The sequence below is a fragment of the Lepisma saccharinum genome, chromosome 4, assembly GCF_977018435.1.
Source record: "Lepisma saccharinum chromosome 4, izLepSacc3.1, whole genome shotgun sequence".
Classification (NCBI taxonomy): Eukaryota; Metazoa; Arthropoda; class Insecta; order Zygentoma; family Lepismatidae; genus Lepisma; species Lepisma saccharinum.
The window spans coordinates 48,057,211-48,078,506 of NC_139232.1; positions in this window are offsets into that span (position 1 = coordinate 48,057,211).

A 21,296-nucleotide genomic window follows, 5' to 3' on the forward strand; every position below is an offset into this window, starting at 1 on the left:
ACCTCTCACACTCGATAATATTTGGTCTATAGTTCCTTGTGACCTTAGTGTATCAGCGACGAAGTAACAATTTAAAAATATTTTTCGTGTTCTCCGTGAAGGTACAAAAATCGAAAATGGGCTTAATAGAAAGTAACTATATAGGAGATATAATTTAAAAATAACTTAGATACCAACCTCACACACTTGAAAATTTTTGTTCTATAGATTCTTGTGAACTTAGTGTCTCAGCGAAGAAGTAAGAATTCATAAATATTTTCCGGGGTTTCCATAGCGGTATAAAAATAAAAGAAACGGTCTTAATCGAAAGTAATCACATGGAAGAATTTATTTAGAGAGTTCTTAGATACAAACCTAACACACTCGATAATATTTGGTCTATAGTTTCAAGTGAATCTCGTGTCTCAGCGAAGAAGTAAGTATTGAAAAATCTTTCGCGGGTTCTCCGTGACGGTACAAAAATCAGAAGCGGGCTTAATAGAAAGTAATCACATACAAGATTTTATTTACAGAATAGTTAGATACTGACGCAACATATTCGATAATTTCTTTATATAGTTTCTTGTGAACTTCGTGTTTCAGCGAAGATGTAAGAATTCAAAAAATATTTCTGGGGTTTTCCGTAGCGGTACAAAAAAAACTGTCTTCATAGAAAGCAATCATATAGAAGATTTTATTTGGAAATTATTTAGATACAAACCTCACACACTCGATAATATTTGGTCTATAGTTTCTTGTGAATTTCGTGTCTAAGCGAAGAAGTAAGAATTAAAAGAAATATTTCCCGGATTCTTCGTGGCGGTACAAAAATAAAAAACGAGCTATTTTCAAAGTAAGTATACAGATGATTTTATATAAAAATTACTTAGATACTGACCTCACATATTCGATAATATTAGGTATATAATTTCTTGGGAACTTTGTTTCTCAGCGAAGAAGTAAGAATTCAAAAATAATTCCTGGGTTTTCCTTGACGATACAAAAATAAAAAACGGGTTTAATAGAAAGTAATCATAGAGAATTTTATTTGCAAAACAGTTAGATACTGACCTCACACATTCAATATATTTTTATATAGAGAGTTTCATGTGAACTTCGTGTCTTATCGAGGAAGTAAGAAACAAAAATTATTCAAGGATTTTTCGTGACAGTACAAAAATAAAAAAACGGGGTTCTTTGAAATTAATTATATAGGTGATTTTATATAAAGATTACTTAGATAGAAACCTCACACACTCGATATTTTTTGTGAACTTCGTGTCTCAGCAAAGAAGTAAGAATTCAAAAATATTTCCCTTGTTTTTCCGTAGCGGTACAAAAATAAAAACGGTCTTAATAGAAAGTAATCATATACAAGATTTTATTTACAAATTACTTAGATACAAGCCTCACACACTCCATAATATTTTTTCCATGGTTTCTTGTGAATTTCGTGTCTGAACGAAGAAGTGAGAATTAAAATATCTTTTCCGGATTTCTCGTGGCGGCACAAAAATAAAAAAACAGGCTATATTGAAAGTAATTATATAGATTATTTTATATAAAGATTACATAAATACAAACCTCTCACACTCGATAATATTTGGTCTACAGTTTCTTGTGAACTTCGTGTCTCAGCGACGAAGTAAGAATTAAAAAATATTGGAATTATGTAGATGACTTTTATAACGATTACTTGGATACAAACCTCACACATTCGATAATATTTGGTCTCTAGTTTCTTGTCTCAGCGAAGAATTAAGAATTGAAAAATATTTTCAGGGTTTTTCCTGACATTACAAAAATAGGAAACGGGCTTAATGGAAAGTAATCACATAGCAGATTCGATTTACAGAATACTTAGATACTGACCTCATACATTCGATAAAATATGGTTTATAGTTTCTTGTGAACTTCTTGTCTTAACGAAGAAGTAAGAATAAAAGAAATATTTCCCCGAGTTTTCGTGACCGTACAAAAATCTAAAATGGGCATAATTGAAAGTAATTATATTAGTGACAATATATAAAATTACTTAGGTACAAACATCACACTCATGATAATATTTTGTCCATTGCTTCTTGATTTTGTTTCTCAGCGAAGAAGTAAGAATTAAAAAAATATTTCCCTGGTGCAAAAATAAAAAAAACGGGCTTGTAATCAAATAGAACATTTTATATAAAATTACTTATATACAAAATTGACACGTTCGATAATATTTGGTCCACAGTCTGGTGAACTTTGTGTCTCAGCCAGGAAGTAAGATTTAAAAAATATTTCCCTGGTTTTCCGTGGCGGTACAAAAATCGAAAATGGGCTTAATAGAAAGTAACTATATAGGAGATATAATTTAAAAATAACTTAGATACCAACCTCACACACTTGAAAATTTTTGTTCTATAGATTCTTGTGAACTTAGTGTCTCAGCGAAGAAGTAAGAATTCATAAATATTTTCCGGGGTTTCCATAGCGGTATAAAAATAAAAGAAACGGTCTTAATCGAAAGTAATCACATGGAAGAATTTATTTAGAGAGTTCTTAGATACAAACCTAACACACTCGATAATATTTGGTCTATAGTTTCAAGTGAATCTCGTGTCTCAGCGAAGAAGTAAGTATTGAAAAATCTTTCGCGGGTTCTCTGTGACGGTACAAAAATCAGAAGCGGGCTTAATAGAAAGTAATCACATACAAGATTTTATTTACAGAATAGTTAGATACTGACGCAACATATTCGATAATTTCTTTATATAGTTTCTTGTGAACTTCGTGTTTCAGCGAAGAAGTAAGAATTCAAAAAATATTTCTGGGGTTTTCCGTAGCGGTACAAAAAAAACTGTCTTCATAGAAAGCAATCATATAGAAGATTTTATTTGGAAATTATTTAGATACAAACCTCACACACTCGATAATATTTGGTCTATAGTTTCTTGTGAATTTCGTGTCTAAGCGAAGAAGTAAGAATTAAAAGAAATATTTCCCGGATTCTTCGTGGCGGTACAAAAATAAAAAAACGAGCTATTTTCAAAGTAAGTATACAGATGATTTTATATAAAAATTACTTAGATACTGACCTAACATATTCGATAATATTAGGTATATTATTTCTTGGGAACTTTGTTTCTCAGCGAAGAAGTAAGAATTCAAAAATAATTCCTGGGTTTTCCTTGACGATACAAAAATAAAAAACGGGTTTAATAGAAAGTAATCATAGAGGATTTTATTTGCAAAACAGTTAGATACTGACCTCACACATTCAATATATTTTTATATAGAGAGTTTCATGTGAACTTCGTGTCTTATCGAGGAAGTAAGAAACAAAAATTATTCAAGGATTTTTCGTGACAGTACAAAAATAAAAAAACGGGGTTCTTTGAAATTAATTATATAGGTGACTTTATATAAAGATTACTTAGATAGAAACCTCACACACTCGATATTTTTTGTGAACTTCGTGTCTCAGCAAAGAAGTAAGAATTCAAAAATATTTCCCTTGTTTTTCCGTAGCGGTACAAAAATAAAAACGGTCTTAATAGAAAGTAATCATATACAAGATTTTATTTACAAATTACTTAGATACAAGCCTCACACACTCCATAATATTTTTTCCATGGTTTCTTGTGAATTTCGTGTCTGAACGAAGAAGTGAGAATTAAAATATCTTTTCCGGATTTCTCGTGGCGGCACAAAAATAAAAAAACAGGCTATATTGAAAGTAATTATATAGATTATTTTATATAAAGATTACATAAATACAAACCTCTCACACTCGATAATATTTGGTCTACAGTTTCTTGTGAACTTCGTGTCTCAGCGACGAAGTAAGAATTAAAAAATATTGGAATTATGTAGATGACTTTTATAACGATTACTTGGATACAAACCTCACACATTCGATAATATTTGGTCTCTAGTTTCTTGTCTCAGCGAAGAATTAAGAATTGAAAAATATTTTCAGGGTTTTTCCTGACATTACAAAAATAGGAAACGGGCTTAATGGAAAGTAATCACATAGCAGATTCGATTTACAGAATACTTAGATACTGACCTCATACATTCGATAAAATATGGTTTATAGTTTCTTGTGAACTTCTTGTCTTAACGAAGAAGTAAGAATAAAAGAAATATTTCCCCGAGTTTTCGTGACCGTACAAAAACCAAAATGGGCATAATTGAAAGTAATTATATTAGTGACAATATATAAAATTACTTAGGTACAAACATCACACTCATGATAATATTTTGTCCATTGCTTCTTGATTTTGTTTCTCAGCGAAGAAGTAAGAATTAAAAAAATATTTCCCTGGTGCAAAAATAAAAAAAACGGGCTTGTAATCAAATAGAACATTTTATATAAAATTACTTATATACAAACCTGACACGTTCGATAATATTTGGTCCACAGTCTGGTGAACTTTGTGTCTCAGCCAGGAAGTAAGATTTAAAAAATATTTCCCTGGTTTTCCGTGGCGGTACAAAAATCGAAAATGGGCTTAATAGAAAGTAACTATATAGGAGATATAATTTAAAAATAACTTAGATACCAACCTCACACACTTGAAAATTTTTGTTCTATAGATTCTTGTGAACTTAGTGTCTCAGCGAAGAAGTAAGAATTCATAAATATATTTTCCGGGGTTTCCATAGCGGTATAAAAATAAAAGAAACGGTCTTAATCGAAAGTAATCACATGGAAGAATTTATTTAGAGAGTTCTTAGATACAAACCTAACACACTCGATAATATTTGGTCTATAGTTTCAAGTGAATCTCGTGTCTCAGCGAAGAAGTAAGTATTGAAAAATCTTTCGCGGGTTCTCCGTGACGGTACAAAAATCAGAAGCGGGCTTAATAGAAAGTAATCACATACAAGATTTTATTTACAGAATAGTTAGATACTGACGCAACATATTCGATAATTTCTTTTTATAGTTTCTTGTGAACTTCGTGTTTCAGCGAAGAAGTAAGAATTCAAAAAATATTTCTGGGGTTTTCCGTAGCGGTACAAAAAAAACTGTCTTCATAGAAAGCAATCATATAGAAGATTTTATTTGGAAATTATTTAGATACAAACCTCACACACTCGATAATATTTGGTCTATAGTTTCTTGTGAATTTCGTGTCTAAGCGAAGAAGTAAGAATTAAAAGAAATATTTCCCGGATTCTTCGTGGCGGTACAAAAATAAAAAAACGAGCTATTTTCAAAGTAAGTATACAGATGATTTTATATAAAAATTACTTAGATACTGACCTCACATATTCGATAATATTAGGTATATAATTTCTTGGGAACTTTGTTTCTCAGCGAAGAAGTAAGAATTCAAAAATAATTCCTGGGTTTTCCTTGACGATACAAAAATAAAAAACGGGTTTAATAGAAAGTAATCATAGAGGATTTTATTTGCAAAACAGTTAGATACTGACCTCACACATTCAATATATTTTTATATAGAGAGTTTCATGTGAACTTCGTGTCTTATCGAGGAAGTAAGAAACAAAAATTATTCAAGGATTTTTCGTGACAGTACAAAAATAAAAAAACGGGGTTCTTTGAAATTAATTATATAGGTGATTTTATATAAAGATTACTTAGATAGAAACCTCACACACTCGATATTTTTTGTGAACTTCGTGTCTCAGCAAAGAAGTAAGAATTCAAAAATATTTCCCTTGTTTTTCCGTAGCGGTACAAAAATAAAAACGGTCTTAATAGAAAGTAATCATATACAAGATTTTATTTACAAATTACTTAGATACAAGCCTCACACACTCCATAATATTTTTTCCATGGTTTCTTGTGAATTTCGTGTCTGAACGAAGAAGTGAGAATTAAAATATCTTTTCCGGATTTCTCGTGGCGGCACAAAAATAAAAAAACAGGCTATATTGAAAGTAATTATATAGATTATTTTATATAAAGATTACATAAATACAAACCTCTCACACTCGATAATATTTGGTCTACAGTTTCTTGTGAACTTCGTGTCTCAGCGACGAAGTAAGAATTAAAAAATATTGGAATTATGTAGATGACTTTTATAACGATTACTTGGATACAAACCTCACACATTCGATAATATTTGGTCTCTAGTTTCTTGTCTCAGCGAAGAATTAAGAATTGAAAAATATTTTCAGGGTTTTTCCTGACATTACAAAAATAGGAAACGGGCTTAATGGAAAGTAATCACATAGCAGATTCGATTTACAGAATACTTAGATACTGACCTCATACATTCGATAAAATATGGTTTATAGTTTCTTGTGAACTTCTTGTCTTAACGAAGAAGTAAGAATAAAAGAAATATTTCCCCGAGTTTTCGTGACCGTACAAAAATCTAAAATGGGCATAATTGAAAGTAATTATATTAGTGACAATATATAAAATTACTTAGGTACAAACATCACACTCATGATAATATTTTGTCCATTGCTTCTTGATTTTGTTTCTCAGCGAAGAAGTAAGAATTAAAAAAATATTTCCCTGGTGCAAAAATAAAAAAACGGGCTTGTAATCAAATAGAACATTTTATATAAAATTACTTATATACAAACCTGACACGTTCGATAATATTTGGTCCACAGTCTGGTGAACTTTGTGTCTCAGCCAGGAAGTAAGATTTAAAAAATATTTCCCTGGTTTTCCGTGGCGGTACAAAAATCGAAAATGGGCTTAATAGAAAGTAACTATATAGGAGATATAATTTAAAAATAACTTAGATACCAACCTCACACACTTGAAAATTTTTGTTCTATAGATTCTTGTGAACTTAGTGTCTCAGCGAAGAAGTAAGAATTCATAAATATTTTCCGGGGTTTCCATAGCGGTATAAAAATAAAAGAAACGGTCTTAATCGAAAGTAATCACATGGAAGAATTTATTTAGAGAGTTCTTAGATACAAACCTAACACACTCGATAATATTTGGTCTATAGTTTCAAGTGAATCTCGTGTCTCAGCGAAGAAGTAAGTATTGAAAAATCTTTCGCGGGTTCTCCGTGACGGTACAAAAATCAGAAGCGGGCTTAATAGAAAGTAATCACATACAAGATTTTATTTACAGAATAGTTAGATACTGACGCAACATATTCGATAATTTCTTTATATAGTTTCTTGTGAACTTCGTGTTTCAGCGAAGAAGTAAGAATTCAAAAAATATTTCTGGGGTTTTCCGTAGCGGTACAAAAAAAACTGTCTTCATAGAAAGCAATCATATAGAAGATTTTATTTGGAAATTATTTAGATACAAACCTCACACACTCGATAATATTTGGTCTATAGTTTCTTGTGAATTTCGTGTCTAAGCGAAGAAGTAAGAATTAAAAGAAATATTTCCCGGATTCTTCGTGGCGGTACAAAAATAAAAAAACGAGCTATTTTCAAAGTAAGTATACAGATGATTTTATATAAAAATTACTTAGATACTGACCTCACATATTCGATAATATTAGGTATATAATTTCTTGGGAACTTTGTTTCTCAGCGAAGAAGTAAGAATTCAAAAATAATTCCTGGGTTTTCCTTGACGATACAAAAATAAAAAACGGGTTTAATAGAAAGTAATCATAGAGGATTTTATTTGCAAAACAGTTAGATACTGACCTCACACATTCAATATATTTTTATATAGAGAGTTTCATGTGAACTTCGTGTCTTATCGAGGAAGTAAGAAACAAAAATTATTCAAGGATTTTTCGTGACAGTACAAAAATAAAAAAAACGGGGTTCTTTGAAATTAATTATATAGGTGACTTTATATAAAGATTACTTAGATAGAAACCTCACACACTCGATATTTTTTGTGAACTTCGTGTCTCAGCAAAGAAGTAAGAATTCAAAAATATTTCCCTTGTTTTTCCGTAGCGGTACAAAAATAAAAACGGTCTTAATAGAAAGTAATCATATACAAGATTTTATTTACAAATTACTTAGATACAAGCCTCACACACTCCATAATATTTTTTCCATGGTTTCTTGTGAATTTCGTGTCTGAACGAAGAAGTGAGAATTAAAATATCTTTTCCGGATTTCTCGTGGCGGCACAAAAATAAAAAAACAGGCTATATTGAAAGTAATTATATAGATTATTTTATATAAAGATTACATAAATACAAACCTCTCACACTCGATAATATTTGGTCTACAGTTTCTTGTGAACTTCGTGTCTCAGCGACGAAGTAAGAATTAAAAAATATTGGAATTATGTAGATGACTTTTATAACGATTACTTGGATACAAACCTCACACATTCGATAATATTTGGTCTCTAGTTTCTTGTCTCAGCGAAGAATTAAGAATTGAAAAATATTTTCAGGGTTTTTCCTGACATTACAAAAATAGGAAACGGGCTTAATGGAAAGTAATCACATAGCAGATTCGATTTACAGAATACTTAGATACTGACCTCATACATTCGATAAAATATGGTTTATAGTTTCTTGTGAACTTCTTGTCTTAACGAAGAAGTAAGAATAAAAGAAATATTTCCCCGAGTTTTCGTGACCGTACAAAAATCTAAAATGGGCATAATTGAAAGTAATTATATTAGTGACAATATATAAAATTACTTAGGTACAAACATCACACTCATGATAATATTTTGTCCATTGCTTCTTGATTTTGTTTCTCAGCGAAGAAGTAAGAATTAAAAAAATATTTCCCTGGTGCAAAAATAAAAAAAACGGGCTTGTAATCAAATAGAACATTTTATATAAAATTACTTATATACAAACCTGACACGTTCGATAATATTTGGTCCACAGTCTGGTGAACTTTGTGTCTCAGCCAGGAAGTAAGATTTAAAAAATATTTCCCTGGTTTTCCGTGGCGGTACAAAAATCGAAAATGGGCTTAATAGAAAGTAACTATATAGGAGATATAATTTAAAAATAACTTAGATACCAACTTCACACACTTGAAAATTTTTGTTCTATAGATTCTTGTGAACTTAGTGTCTCAGCGAAGAAGTAAGAATTCATAAATATTTTCCGGGGTTTCCATAGCGGTATAAAAATAAAAGAAACGGTCTTAATCGAAAGTAATCACATGGAAGAATTTATTTAGAGAGTTCTTAGATACAAACCTAACACACTCGATAATATTTGGTCTATAGTTTCAAGTGAATCTCGTGTCTCAGCGAAGAAGTAAGTATTGAAAAATCTTTCGCGGGTTCTCCGTGACGGTACAAAAATCAGAAGCGGGCTTAATAGAAAGTAATCACATACAAGATTTTATTTACAGAATAGTTAGATACTGACGCAACATATTCGATAATTTCTTTTTATAGTTTCTTGTGAACTTCGTGTTTCAGCGAAGAAGTAAGAATTCAAAAAATATTTCTGGGGTTTTCCGTAGCGGTACAAAAAAAACTGTCTTCATAGAAAGCAATCATATAGAAGATTTTATTTGGAAATTATTTAGATACAAACCTCACACACTCGATAATATTTGGTCTATAGTTTCTTGTGAATTTCGTGTCTAAGCGAAGAAGTAAGAATTAAAAGAAATATTTCCCGGATTCTTCGTGGCGGTACAAAAATAAAAAAACGAGCTATTTTCAAAGTAAGTATACAGATGATTTTATATAAAAATTACTTAGATACTGACCTCACATATTCGATAATATTAGGTATATAATTTCTTGGGAACTTTGTTTCTCAGCGAAGAAGTAAGAATTCAAAAATAATTCCTGGGTTTTCCTTGACGATACAAAAATAAAAAACGGGTTTAATAGAAAGTAATCATAGAGGATTTTATTTGCAAAACAGTTAGATACTGACCTCACACATTCAATATATTTTTATATAGAGAGTTTCATGTGAACTTCGTGTCTTATCGAGGAAGTAAGAAACAAAAATTATTCAAGGATTTTTCGTGATAGTACAAAAATAAAAAAACGGGGTTCTTTGAAATTAATTATATAGGTGATTTTATATAAAGATTACTTAGATAGAAACCTCACACACTCGATATTTTTTGTGAACTTCGTGTCTCAGCAAAGAAGTAAGAATTCAAAAATATTTCCCTTGTTTTTCCGTAGCGGTACAAAAATAAAAACGGTCTTAATAGAAAGTAATCATATACAAGATTTTATTTACAAATTACTTAGATACAAGCCTCACACACTCCATAATATTTTTTCCATGGTTTCTTGTGAATTTCGTGTCTGAACGAAGAAGTGAGAATTAAAATATCTTTTCCGGATTTCTCGTGGCGGCACAAAAATAAAAAAACAGGCTATATTGAAAGTAATTATATAGATTATTTTATATAAAGATTACATAAATACAAACCTCTCACACTCGATAATATTTGGTCTACAGTTTCTTGTGAACTTCGTGTCTCAGCGACGAAGTAAGAATTAAAAAATATTGGAATTATGTAGATGACTTTTATAACGATTACTTGGATACAAACCTCACACATTCGATAATATTTGGTCTCTAGTTTCTTGTCTCAGCGAAGAATTAAGAATTGAAAAATATTTTCAGGGTTTTTCCTGACATTACAAAAATAGGAAACGGGCTTAATGGAAAGTAATCACATAGCAGATTCGATTTACAGAATACTTAGATACTGACCTCATACATTCGATAAAATATGGTTTATAGTTTCTTGTGAACTTCTTGTCTTAACGAAGAAGTAAGAATAAAAGAAATATTTCCCCGAGTTTTCGTGACCGTACAAAAATCTAAAATGGGCATAATTGAAAGTAATTATATTAGTGACAATATATAAAATTACTTAGGTACAAACATCACACTCATGATAATATTTTGTCCATTGCTTCTTGATTTTGTTTCTCAGCGAAGAAGTAAGAATTAAAAAAATATTTCCCTGGTGCAAAAATAAAAAAACGGGCTTGTAATCAAATAGAACATTTTATATAAAATTACTTATATACAAACCTGACACGTTCGATAATATTTGGTCCACAGTCTGGTGAACTTTGTGTCTCAGCCAGGAAGTAAGATTTAAAAAATATTTCCCTGGTTTTCCGTGGCGGTACAAAAATCGAAAATGGGCTTAATAGAAAGTAACTATATAGGAGATATAATTTAAAAATAACTTAGATACCAACCTCACACACTTGAAAATTTTTGTTCTATAGATTCTTGTGAACTTAGTGTCTCAGCGAAGAAGTAAGAATTCATAAATATTTTCCGGGGTTTCCATAGCGGTATAAAAATAAAAGAAACGGTCTTAATCGAAAGTAATCACATGGAAGAATTTATTTAGAGAGTTCTTAGATACAAACCTAACACACTCGATAATATTTGGTCTATAGTTTCAAGTGAATCTCGTGTCTCAGCGAAGAAGTAAGTATTGAAAAATCTTTCGCGGGTTCTCCGTGACGGTACAAAAATCAGAAGCGGGCTTAATAGAAAGTAATCACATACAAGATTTTATTTACAGAATAGTTAGATACTGACGCAACATATTCGATAATTTCTTTATATAGTTTCTTGTGAACTTCGTGTTTCAGCGAAGAAGTAAGAATTCAAAAAATATTTCTGGGGTTTTCCGTAGCGGTACAAAAAAAACTGTCTTCATAGAAAGCAATCATATAGAAGATTTTATTTGGAAATTATTTAGATACAAACCTCACACACTCGATAATATTTGGTCTATAGTTTCTTGTGAATTTCGTGTCTAAGCGAAGAAGTAAGAATTAAAAGAAATATTTCCCGGATTCTTCGTGGCGGTACAAAAATAAAAAACGAGCTATTTTCAAAGTAAGTATACAGATGATTTTATATAAAAATTACTTAGATACTGACCTCACATATTCGATAATATTAGGTATATAATTTCTTGGGAACTTTGTTTCTCAGCGAAGAAGTAAGAATTCAAAAATAATTCCTGGGTTTTCCTTGACGATACAAAAATAAAAAACGGGTTTAATAGAAAGTAATCATAGAGGATTTTATTTGCAAAACAGTTAGATACTGACCTCACACATTCAATATATTTTTATATAGAGAGTTTCATGTGAACTTCGTGTCTTATCGAGGAAGTAAGAAACAAAAATTATTCAAGGATTTTTCGTGACAGTACAAAAATAAAAAAAACGGGGTTCTTTGAAATTAATTATATAGGTGACTTTATATAAAGATTACTTAGATAGAAACCTCACACACTCGATATTTTTTGTGAACTTCGTGTCTCAGCAAAGAAGTAAGAATTCAAAAATATTTCCCTTGTTTTTCCGTAGCGGTACAAAAATAAAAACGGTCTTAATAGAAAGTAATCATATACAAGATTTTATTTACAAATTACTTAGATACAAGCCTCACACACTCCATAATATTTTTTCCATGGTTTCTTGTGAATTTCGTGTCTGAACGAAGAAGTGAGAATTAAAATATCTTTTCCGGATTTCTCGTGGCGGCACAAAAATAAAAAAACAGGCTATATTGAAAGTAATTATATAGATTATTTTATATAAAGATTACATAAATACAAACCTCTCACACTCGATAATATTTGGTCTACAGTTTCTTGTGAACTTCGTGTCTCAGCGACGAAGTAAGAATTAAAAAATATTGGAATTATGTAGATGACTTTTATAACGATTACTTGGATACAAACCTCACACATTCGATAATATTTGGTCTCTAGTTTCTTGTCTCAGCGAAGAATTAAGAATTGAAAAATATTTTCAGGGTTTTTCCTGACATTACAAAAATAGGAAACGGGCTTAATGGAAAGTAATCACATAGCAGATTCGATTTACAGAATACTTAGATACTGACCTCATACATTCGATAAAATATGGTTTATAGTTTCTTGTGAACTTCTTGTCTTAACGAAGAAGTAAGAATAAAAGAAATATTTCCCCGAGTTTTCGTGACCGTACAAAAATCTAAAATGGGCATAATTGAAAGTAATTATATTAGTGACAATATATAAAATTACTTAGGTACAAACATCACACTCATGATAATATTTTGTCCATTGCTTCTTGATTTTGTTTCTCAGCGAAGAAGTAAGAATTAAAAAAATATTTCCCTGGTGCAAAAATAAAAAAAACGGGCTTGTAATCAAATAGAACATTTTATATAAAATTACTTATATACAAACCTGACACGTTCGATAATATTTGGTCCACAGTCTGGTGAACTTTGTGTCTCAGCCAGGAAGTAAGATTTAAAAAATATTTCCCTGGTTTTCCGTGGCGGTACAAAAATCGAAAATGGGCTTAATAGAAAGTAACTATATAGGAGATATAATTTAAAAATAACTTAGATACCAACTTCACACACTTGAAAATTTTTGTTCTATAGATTCTTGTGAACTTAGTGTCTCAGCGAAGAAGTAAGAATTCATAAATATTTTCCGGGGTTTCCATAGCGGTATAAAAATAAAAGAAACGGTCTTAATCGAAAGTAATCACATGGAAGAATTTATTTAGAGAGTTCTTAGATACAAACCTAACACACTCGATAATATTTGGTCTATAGTTTCAAGTGAATCTCGTGTCTCAGCGAAGAAGTAAGTATTGAAAAATCTTTCGCGGGTTCTCCGTGACGGTACAAAAATCAGAAGCGGGCTTAATAGAAAGTAATCACATACAAGATTTTATTTACAGAATAGTTAGATACTGACGCAACATATTCGATAATTTCTTTTTATAGTTTCTTGTGAACTTCGTGTTTCAGCGAAGAAGTAAGAATTCAAAAAATATTTCTGGGGTTTTCCGTAGCGGTACAAAAAAAACTGTCTTCATAGAAAGCAATCATATAGAAGATTTTATTTGGAAATTATTTAGATACAAACCTCACACACTCGATAATATTTGGTCTATAGTTTCTTGTGAATTTCGTGTCTAAGCGAAGAAGTAAGAATTAAAAGAAATATTTCCCGGATTCTTCGTGGCGGTACAAAAATAAAAAAACGAGCTATTTTCAAAGTAAGTATACAGATGATTTTATATAAAAATTACTTAGATACTGACCTCACATATTCGATAATATTAGGTATATAATTTCTTGGGAACTTTGTTTCTCAGCGAAGAAGTAAGAATTCAAAAATAATTCCTGGGTTTTCCTTGACGATACAAAAATAAAAAACGGGTTTAATAGAAAGTAATCATAGAGGATTTTATTTGCAAAACAGTTAGATACTGACCTCACACATTCAATATATTTTTATATAGAGAGTTTCATGTGAACTTCGTGTCTTATCGAGGAAGTAAGAAACAAAAATTATTCAAGGATTTTTCGTGACAGTACAAAAATAAAAAAACGGGGTTCTTTGAAATTAATTATATAGGTGATTTTATATAAAGATTACTTAGATAGAAACCTCACACACTCGATATTTTTTGTGAACTTCGTGTCTCAGCAAAGAAGTAAGAATTCAAAAATATTTCCCTTGTTTTTCCGTAGCGGTACAAAAATAAAAACGGTCTTAATAGAAAGTAATCATATACAAGATTTTATTTACAAATTACTTAGATACAAGCCTCACACACTCCATAATATGTTTTCCATGGTTTCTTGTGAATTTCGTGTCTGAACGAAGAAGTGAGAATTAAAATATCTTTTCCGGATTTCTCGTGGCGGCACAAAAATAAAAAAACAGGCTATATTGAAAGTAATTATATAGATTATTTTATATAAAGATTACATAAATACAAACCTCTCACACTCGATAATATTTGGTCTACAGTTTCTTGTGAACTTCGTGTCTCAGCGACGAAGTAAGAATTAAAAAATATTGGAATTATGTAGATGACTTTTATAACGATTACTTGGATACAAACCTCACACATTCGATAATATTTGGTCTCTAGTTTCTTGTCTCAGCGAAGAATTAAGAATTGAAAAATATTTTCAGGGTTTTTCCTGACATTACAAAAATAGGAAACGGGCTTAATGGAAAGTAATCACATAGCAGATTCGATTTACAGAATACTTAGATACTGACCTCATACATTCGATAAAATATGGTTTATAGTTTCTTGTGAACTTCTTGTCTTAACGAAGAAGTAAGAATAAAAGAAATATTTCCCCGAGTTTTCGTGACCGTACAAAAATCTAAAATGGGCATAATTGAAAGTAATTATATTAGTGACAATATATAAAATTACTTAGGTACAAACATCACACTCATGATAATATTTTGTCCATTGCTTCTTGATTTTGTTTCTCAGCGAAGAAGTAAGAATTAAAAAAATATTTCCCTGGTGCAAAAATAAAAAAACGGGCTTGTAATCAAATAGAACATTTTATATAAAATTACTTATATACAAACCTGACACGTTCGATAATATTTGGTCCACAGTCTGGTGAACTTTGTGTCTCAGCCAGGAAGTAAGATTTAAAAAATATTTCCCTGGTTTTCCGTGGCGGTACAAAAATCGAAAATGGGCTTAATAGAAAGTAACTATATAGGAGATATAATTTAAAAATAACTTAGATACCAACCTCACACACTTGAAAATTTTTGTTCTATAGATTCTTGTGAACTTAGTGTCTCAGCGAAGAAGTAAGAATTCATAAATATTTTCCGGGGTTTCCATAGCGGTATAAAAATAAAAGAAACGGTCTTAATCGAAAGTAATCACATGGAAGAATTTATTTAGAGAGTTCTTAGATACAAACCTAACACACTCGATAATATTTGGTCTATAGTTTCAAGTGAATCTCGTGTCTCAGCGAAGAAGTAAGTATTGAAAAATCTTTCGCGGGTTCTCCGTGACGGTACAAAAATCAGAAGCGGGCTTAATAGAAAGTAATCACATACAAGATTTTATTTACAGAATAGTTAGATACTGACGCAACATATTCGATAATTTCTTTATATAGTTTCTTGTGAACTTCGTGTTTCAGCGAAGAAGTAAGAATTCAAAAAATATTTCTGGGGTTTTCCGTAGCGGTACAAAAAAAACTGTCTTCATAGAAAGCAATCATATAGAAGATTTTATTTGGAAATTATTTAGATACAAACCTCACACACTCGATAATATTTGGTCTATAGTTTCTTGTGAATTTCGTGTCTAAGCGAAGAAGTAAGAATTAAACGAAATATTTCCCGGATTCTTCGTGGCGGTACAAAAATAAAAAACGAGCTATTTTCAAAGTAAGTATACAGATGATTTTATATAAAAATTACTTAGATACTGACCTCACATATTCGATAATATTAGGTATATAATTTCTTGGGAACTTTGTTTCTCAGCGAAGAAGTAAGAATTCAAAAATAATTCCTGGGTTTTCCTTGACGATACAAAAATAAAAAACGGGTTTAATAGAAAGTAATCATAGAGGATTTTATTTGCAAAACAGTTAGATACTGACCTCACACATTCAATATATTTTTATATAGAGAGTTTCATGTGAACTTCGTGTCTTATCGAGGAAGTAAGAAACAAAAATTATTCAAGGATTTTTCGTGACAGTACAAAAATAAAAAAAACGGGGTTCTTTGAAATTAATTATATAGGTGACTTTATATAAAGATTACTTAGATAGAAACCTCACACACTCGATATTTTTTGTGAACTTCGTGTCTCAGCAAAGAAGTAAGAATTCAAAAATATTTCCCTTGTTTTTCCGTAGCGGTACAAAAATAAAAACGGTCTTAATAGAAAGTAATCATATACAAGATTTTATTTACAAATTACTTAGATACAAGCCTCACACACTCCATAATATTTTTTCCATGGTTTCTTGTGAATTTCGTGTCTGAACGAAGAAGTGAGAATTAAAATATCTTTTCCGGATTTCTCGTGGCGGCACAAAAATAAAAAAACAGGCTATATTGAAAGTAATTATATAGATTATTTTATATAAAGATTACATAAATACAAACCTCTCACACTCGATAATATTTGGTCTACAGTTTCTTGTGAACTTCGTGTCTCAGCGACGAAGTAAGAATTAAAAAATATTGGAATTATGTAGATGACTTTTATAACGATTACTTGGATACAAACCTCACACATTCGATAATATTTGGTCTCTAGTTTCTTGTCTCAGCGAAGAATTAAGAATTGAAAAATATTTTCAGGGTTTTTCCTGACATTACAAAAATAGGAAACGGGCTTAATGGAAAGTAATCACATAGCAGATTCGATTTACAGAATACTTAGATACTGACCTCATACATTCGATAAAATATGGTTTATAGTTTCTTGTGAACTTCTTGTCTTAACGAAGAAGTAAGAATAAAAGAAATATTTCCCCGAGTTTTCGTGACCGTACAAAAATCTAAAATGGGCATAATTGAAAGTAATTATATTAGTGACAATATATAAAATTACTTAGGTACAAACATCACACTCATGATAATATTTTGTCCATTGCTTCTTGATTTTGTTTCTCAGCGAAGAAGTAAGAATTAAAAAAATATTTCCCTGGTGCAAAAATAAAAAAACGGGCTTGTAATCAAATAGAACATTTTATATAAAATTACTTATATACAAACCTGACACGTTCGATAATATTTGGTCCACAGTCTGGTGAACTTTGTGTCTCAGCCAGGAAGTAAGATTTAAAAAATATTTCCCTGGTTTTCCGTGGCGGTACAAAAATCGAAAATGGGCTTAATAGAAAGTAACTATATAGGAGATATAATTTAAAAATAACTTAGATACCAACCTCACACACTTGAAAATTTTTGTTCTATAGATTCTTGTGAACTTAGTGTCTCAGCGAAGAAGTAAGAATTCATAAATATTTTCCGGGGTTTCCATAGCGGTATAAAAATAAAAGAAACGGTCTTAATCGAAAGTAATCACATGGAAGAATTTATTTAGAGAGTTCTTAGATACAAACCTAACACACTCGATAATATTTGGTCTATAGTTTCAAGTGAATCTCGTGTCTCAGCGAAGAAGTAAGTATTGAAAAATCTTTCGCGGGTTCTCCGTGACGGTACAAAAATCAGAAGCGGGCTTAATAGAAAGTAATCACATACAAGATTTTATTTACAGAATAGTTAGATACTGACGCAACATATTCGATAATTTCTTTATATAGTTTCTTGTGAACTTCGTGTTTCAGCGAAGATGTAAGAATTCAAAAAATATTTCTGGGGTTTTCCGTAGCGGTACAAAAAAAACTGTCTTCATAGAAAGCAATCATATAGAAGATTTTATTTGGAAATTATTTAGATACAAACCTCACACACTCGATAATATTTGGTCTATAGTTTCTTGTGAATTTCGTGTCTAAGCGAAGAAGTAAGAATTAAAAGAAATATTTCCCGGATTCTTCGTGGCGGTACAAAAATAAAAAACGAGCTATTTTCAAAGTAAGTATACAGATGATTTTATATAAAAATTACTTAGATACTGACCTCACATATTCGATAATATTAGGTATATAATTTCTTGGGAACTTTGTTTCTCAGCGAAGAAGTAAGAATTCAAAAATAATTCCTGGGTTTTCCTTGACGATACAAAAATAAAAAACGGGTTTAATAGAAAGTAATCATAGAGGATTTTATTTGCAAAACAGTTAGATACTGACCTCACACATTCAATATATTTTTATATAGAGAGTTTCATGTGAACTTCGTGTCTTATCGAGGAAGTAAGAAACAAAAATTATTCAAGGATTTTTCGTGACAGTACAAAAATAAAAAAAACGGGGTTCTTTGAAATTAATTATATAGGTGACTTTATATAAAGATTACTTAGATAGAAACCTCACACACTCGATATTTTTTGTGAACTTCGTGTCTCAGCAAAGAAGTAAGAATTCAAAAATATTTCCCTTGTTTTTCCGTAGCGGTACAAAAATAAAAACGGTCTTAATAGAAAGTAATCATATACAAGATTTTATTTACAAATTACTTAGATACAAGCCTCACACACTCCATAATATTTTTTCCATGGTTTCTTGTGAATTTCGTGTCTGAACGAAGAAGTGAGAATTAAAATATCTTTTCCGGATTTCTCGTGGCGGCACAAAAATAAAAAAACAGGCTATATTGAAAGTAATTATATAGATTATTTTATATAAAGATTACATAAATACAAACCTCTCACACTCGATAATATTTGGTCTACAGTTTCTTGTGAACTTCGTGTCTCAGCGACGAAGTAAGAATTAAAAAATATTGGAATTATGTAGATGACTTTTATAACGATTACTTGGATACAAACCTCACACATTCGATAATATTTGGTCTCTAGTTTCTTGTCTCAGCGAAGAATTAAGAATTGAAAAATATTTTCAGGGTTTTTCCTGACATTACAAAAATAGGAAACGGGCTTAATGGAAAGTAATCACATAGCAGATTCGATTTACAGAATACTTAGATACTGACCTCATACATTCGATAAAATATGGTTTATAGTTTCTTGTGAACTTCTTGTCTTAACGAAGAAGTAAGAATAAAAGAAATATTTCCCCGAGTTTTCGTGACCGTACAAAAATCTAAAATGGGCATAATTGAAAGTAATTATATTAGTGACAATATATAAAATTACTTAGGTACAAACATCACACTCATGATAATATTTTGTCCATTGCTTCTTGATTTTGTTTCTCAGCGAAGAAGTAAGAATTAAAAAAATATTTCCCTGGTGCAAAAATAAAAAAAACGGGCTTGTAATCAAATAGAACATTTTATATAAAATTACTTATATACAAACCTGACACGTTCGATAATATTTGGTCCACAGTCTGGTGAACTTTGTGTCTCAGCCAGGAAGTAAGATTTAAAAAATATTTCCCTGGTTTTCCGTGGCGGTACAAAAATCGAAAATGGGCTTAATAGAAAGTAAATATATTTAGGAGATATAATTTAAAAATAACTTAGATACCAACTTCACACACTTGAAAATTTTTGTTCTATAGATTCTTGTGAACTTAGTGTCTCAGCGAAGAAGTAAGAATTCATAAATATTTTCCGGGGTTTCCATAGCGGTATAAAAATAAAAGAAACGGTCTTAATCGAAAGTAATCACATGGAAGAATTTATTTAGAGAGTTCTTAGATACAAACCTAACACACTCGATAATATTTGGTCTATAGTTTCAAGTGAATCTCGTGTCTCAGCGAAGAAGTAAGTATTGAAAAATCTTTCGCGGGTTCTCCGTGACGGTACAAAAATCAGAAGCGGGCTTAATAGAAAGTAATCACATACAAGATTTTATTTACAGAATAGTTAGATACTGACGCAACATATTCGATAATTTCTTTTTATAGTTTCTTGTGAACTTCGTGTTTCAGCGAAGAAGTAAGAATTCAAAAAATATTTCTGGGGTTTTCCGTAGCGGTACAAAAAAAACTGTCTTCATAGAAAGCAATCATATAGAAGATTTTATTTGGAAATTATTTAGATACAAACCTCACACACTCGATAATATTTGGTCTATAGTTTCTTGTGAATTTCGTGTCTAAGCGAAGAAGTAAGAATTAAAAGAAATATTTCCCGGATTCTTCGTGGCGGTACAAAAATAAAAAAACGAGCTATTTTCAAAGTAAGTATACAGATGATTTTATATAAAAATTACTTAGATACTGACCTCACATATTCGATAATATTAGGTATATAATTTCTTGGGAACTTTGTTTCTCAGCGAAGAAGTAAGAATTCAAAAATAATTCCTGGGTTTTCCTTGACGATACAAAAATAAAAAACGGGTTTAATAGAAAGTAATCATAGAGGATTTTATTTGCAAAACAGTTAGATACTGACCTCACACATTCAATATATTTTTATATAGAGAGTTTCATGTGAACTTCGTGTCTTATCGAGGAAGTAAGAAACAAAAATTATTCAAGGATTTTTCGTGACAGTACAAAAATAAAAAAACGGGGTTCTTTGAAATTAATTATATAGGTGATTTTATATAAAGATTACTTAGATAGAAACCTCACACACTCGATATTTTTTGTGAACTTCGTGTCTCAGCAAAGAAGTAAGAATTCAAAAATATTTCCCTTGTTTTTCCGTAGCGGTACAAAAATAAAAACGTCTTAATAGAAAGTAATCATATACAAGATTTTATTTACAAATTACTTAGATACAAGCCTCACACACTCCATAATATTTTTTCCATGGTTTCTTGTGAATTTCGTGTCTGAACGAAGAAGTGAGAATTAAAATATCTTTTCCGGATTTCTCGTGGCGGCACAAAAATAAAAAAACAGGCTATATTGAAAGTAATTATATAGATTATTTTATATAAAGATTACATAAATACAAACCTCTCACACTCGATAATATTTGGTCTACAGTTTCTTGTGAACTTCGTGTCTCAGCGACGAAGTAAGAATTAAAAAATATTGGAATTATGTAGATGACTTTTATAACGATTACTTGGATACAAACCTCACACATTCGATAATATTTGGTCT